Source organism: Galeopterus variegatus, unplaced genomic scaffold (assembly GCF_000696425.1).
Source record: "Galeopterus variegatus unplaced genomic scaffold, G_variegatus-3.0.2 Scaffold11454, whole genome shotgun sequence".
Taxonomy (NCBI): domain Eukaryota; kingdom Metazoa; phylum Chordata; class Mammalia; order Dermoptera; family Cynocephalidae; genus Galeopterus; species Galeopterus variegatus.
The window spans coordinates 35,388-40,180 of NW_007737565.1; the positions used below are offsets into that span (position 1 = coordinate 35,388).

The 4,793-nt window shown below is 41.5% G+C and overlaps 1 pseudogene; it reads left to right on the plus strand.

The window, feature by feature from the left end:
• The first annotated feature begins 1,127 nt into the window (after nt 1-1,127).
• LOC103610643 overlaps nt 1,128-4,793 on the plus strand; it is a 5,891-nt pseudogene continuing 2,225 nt past the window's right edge.

Genomic DNA, 4,793 nt, shown 5'->3' on the forward strand with positions numbered 1-4,793 from the left:
ATGAATGGTCATTTTTCACAATTAAATTATTTCTATGAATTATCAAAATTTTTCAGAGCCAGAGATAAACAAATGAAAGTAAATAAAAACTATCTAATATTTCCTCAATGGCACACATGTACCTATTACCTTTGATTCTGATGTACATGAATTATACCATTTTATAAAATTGTAAATGCAATCATACTGAATAGTCTATTTACAATTATAAAGAAAGATTTCATTGCATAACATACATCAGCAGAACCATCACTGCTCACAAATAATGGAAAAAACTCTAAAATAAGCTTGTGAAATGAATATGTTAGGTCTAATCTAATATAAAGGGACGGCAAGTTAATCTAATCTTTATATTAAAAAATATATACTGTCAGGATTAAGGATTTTACTAATATTACTGTTAACTGGAGCTATATCACCAATAAAAACCTCCTCCTCCGCCATAATTAAATCAAAATCAGATCAGGTTACTGAGGCGGGGCAGGGTGTGACTAGGGAGGGAGAGGGGAGTCTGGCCAATAACAGGCCCGAGCACGTGTCTTTCCCACAAGACTTGAATGACTGGTGCAAGCAGCTGGAGGACAGAGGAGGTTTCAGCACAGAAGAGGTGAGTCTCCCGTTGCCCATTCCCATTCTGTTTTTCCTTTTCAGATGTCTAGAAATGGCAGCTGTGACATGGAGGGATGAGAGGAATTTAGTAATTGATTCAACAAATGCTGTTGAGTGCTGGTGCAGTGTTTGATAATCACACACTGGATCCCCCCACTCTAGGAGTGGCAGGCAGTAAACTTGACACTGAGCTCCAAGGCTGCAGAAAGGATGCATTTCCTACGTTCATAAAGCAATTTATTGCTTGGGTTACTCTGGGAGATGGTGAAATGCCACCACCTTCCTGATTCTCACATTGATGTTGCCATGGAATGTGTCCAGGCACATCTGTTGACACAGTGGAGGGTCCCAATGAGCATAGACCCACTCTCCACCTCAGTCCAAAGCACAATGACAATTTGTGATTTCTTTCTAAATAGAAATTCAAATCTCTGAAGACAAGGAGCATGGGATTTAGTGTGTGCACTCTCATGATCTTGTTCTAAGTGTGACAAAGTTGGAACTCAATCACCCTATGCATGTAAAGATTGTCACTTGTCACAACTAATAGTCATTCAACTCATGGAAACTCACGTCCCATGTACATTTTCCCCCGGCAATGGACATGGCTGAATCCTTATAAGGGGCAAGCAGATGTCCCATCTGCCCAGCATATTCTGAAAGACCAATGCACCTGAGGTGTGGATCCAGCTTCTGCCTCAACTGCATCAATTAATTCAGAAGGAGCTCCATGGAGAGGGTTTCTTTTGCTTCTTCTGCCCTATTGTCTCTCAGAAGAATGACATTGGTCCCAATCGGCAGCTGGGGAAGCTGGTGTTCAATATCAAGGAGCTGGAGCCCCAGCTGAGAGCAGTTCTACAGATGAACCCACGGATGCGGAAGTTCCAAGGTAAGGAACCTGTATGCCCTGCCCCCTTCCCACTACAGGACCAGGGAAAGTCATCTGTGCAATCGGCCCTCCATTCCATGTGAGGATTAGCTAATGTTTGGCACCTAAAATAACTTTAATAACTACCGATGCCTGAGTTTTCAACCCTGACAACACATAGAATCATCCGGTAATCTTTTTTTTTTTTTTTTTTTTTATTTGACCGGTAAGGGGATCTCAACCCTTGGCACGGTGTGGTCAACACCACACTCAGCCAGTGAGTGCACCGGCCATCCCCATATAGGATCCGAACCTGTGGCCTCGGCGCTACCAGTGCTGCACTCTTCTGAGTGAGCCACAGGGCCGGCCCATCTGGTAATCTTTAACAAAAAATATTTATGTCTATGTCATGGCTTAGATGAGGGATTCTCACAACTTAACATGTGAAAATTACCTGGAGATCTTGTTAAAATGCCGATTCAGAAGTGTGAGATTTGAAGATTACTGATACTGCTGGATTGAGGACCATATTTACAGTAGCAAACAAAGACTTAGAACAACTGAAGGAATTTTTCTCTGGCTGAGATACCCAGGTGTCTAATGTTAAAATTCCCCAGGTAATTGTAATGTGCAGTCAATGTTGGCCCCCATTTCACTAAATGACCTTATACCAGGGATGGAAGAGTTTGTTATCGAGCGCCAGTAGTGGTGGTTCCTGTGGGTGTAGGGTGAGTTGCAGACTCTGGTATCCTTGTCTTACACCATTGGCTTCAACAGTGGCCCTGGCTATAGAAAATTCTATCAGCACTTGGGAGAGTGTGGTGCTGGTAACACCAAGGTCACGGGTTTGGATCTCTGTACCAGCCAGCCATAAAAAAAAAAAAAAAAAAAAAAAGAAAACAAGAAAATTCTATCATTCCATATGTATTGCTACAGACAATTGTATTGCTGTACAGCCAGACACTAATTGTCAGGCTAGGCAACTATGCCAATTGTAGGGCTACAGACAATTTATAGCTAAAGCCAAAATGTTTCATTATTTAACTTATACTAAGTTTCCATTTGTTTTGTCAGGGCTAGGGCTCAGACCCTTCAAACCCATTGTACAGACTGGGTCACCAGACCCCTCACATGCCAGGCTGGGTGATAGACCCTCTCACACACAGGTCTATGCTAGGTAATTGGGAGAGATCCCGGGATGCATTGGCAGACGACACAAGTTCAGTCCTCAGCAGTAGCAGCAGAAGCAGCAGCAGCGATGGCCTCTCGGGGCATCCCGGGGCACTGGCAGCAACAGCCTGCAGCAGCAGTAGCAGCCTCCCCATGCCCCCCCCACCCCCCGGGGAGGAGAGCCCTGTGGATCAGAGCCACTCATCCTTTATACTTAAGCCCATAACCCAGGACACCTGGGTGCACATGTGCAATTACATTAGACAATAAGCAAGGTACACCTGGGCGCATGTGCATCTTTACATCAAATGCTCAGCAAGATTCTGACATCTGAGGGGCCCTGACCATTTTACAATGTTTTCCCTACACCATAACTCTGGAGGGAAGGGACATTCAAATGAACAGCTATGGTCAGCCTGGGCAAACAATTACACATATAATCAATGGTGGGCTCGTGTGATGCCCTCAACACTGCTGGCTTCTGCGAGGCATCCTCCCTGACACTCAGGACTCTACTCATTCACCGACCAGTACCTGACCCTCTGCATGAAATGTGGAGCACAGATTCACTCTGTCCTGGTCATTTGGAATATTCGTCCTCTTTTCTTGTAAATGTTCACTCATCTAATTTCATCCACTAATTCACCATCAAACAGAGATCAATCACCTGGTGTCTATTTTAATCTACAAAATCTACATTGACAATCACACCCGTCTTTGGACTTGAGGGACTGCCGGAGACCAGCTCCAGTCAAGTTGGGGGTCCTTGAAAGAGGGATGAGGAAGCTGTGAAAATAAAAAACACAGGCAGAGACCTCGGTCCCTCTGAAGCACGTTCTCAGCCTGTGGGCTGTCCGCGCTGTTGCAGCCAGAGCAGCTAAAGCAGCTGAAGTAGCCTTCAGACCGGAAACAGCATTTCCCTCTGAAGCACGTTCTCAGCCTGTGGGCTGTCTGCGCTGTTGCAGCCAGAGCAGCTAAAGCAGCTGAAGTAGCCTTCAGACCGGAAACAGCATTTTTATTTGTTACACAACACGGGGGGGTTAATGTGGGCATTTTAACTACATAAATCTTTAAAATTATTAAATCAATAGTTAAATGGAAACTTTTCTTAAAATTACATCAGTTCTCATAAAATTAATAATCTACAAGGTTAAATAAAACTCAGTCGTCAGCCAATTCTTTCTGGTGATTATATCTGTTGTGTGGTCAATTAGTCCGTGACTCACTGTTCTTGACGTTTTCACCATTGTGTTTCTTTTCTTCTTGCCCTCGTATTTACCTTAAATTTATTACTACCAGCAAGCATAAATTAGTTAAACAAACCTTATATATATACTTAACTTTTAAATACTATAAAAGATATAATACATAAAAGAAAATTTTAATAATTATATTTAAAACTTATAAATCTAACAATTAAACCTATAATCAACTAAAAATTTAATGATTCTCATATTTCTATGGGCATGAACCTATTGTTCATTTGGGAAAAGAATAAAGGATATTTGAACAGCTTTATCATGCACGTACTTAATATAGCAGCTGTGTTGCCCAATGAAAAGTGTCAAAGTGCACAGCATATAGCAAGCTCTGTGGCCCAATGTAAAGTGTCAAAGTGCACAGCACCATCCCTCATGAAACCAGGTGCATTTTAAATTCCATCTATAATCTTTAATTTTAGGAGGGAAAGTTGTTCATCATATGTTTTTGTCCCATTATCTTACTAAGATGTTTTTATTTAACTTAGGACACCAATGAGTAACAGGGTTTCTATGCATTCTTTCTCATAAACTTAATTCTTTTTATTGTATCTTTTTCCATTAATTCCAACCATTCTCTTACGATTAATGTAATCCCCTGTAAATGACGTTTGCCAACTTAAGTCATAATTAGGACGTCCCCTAGGAGGGTACCAAATTTTTCCTTTTCCTATTTTTTAACCCATATAACTATTTACCCAGATGGTGGGAAGAGGATGGACATTTCTATTGTTTATTAATTTCTTCAGTAAAAACAATTGCTCATGGCTATTTATAAGGTGTTTTAAAAACATCCATTGGTGTAATAAATTGACTCAAAAGGGACAATTTGGAATTGTTCAGTCTTCCCGGATCTTTTGTGGGATAATCTAATTTTATGACAACAA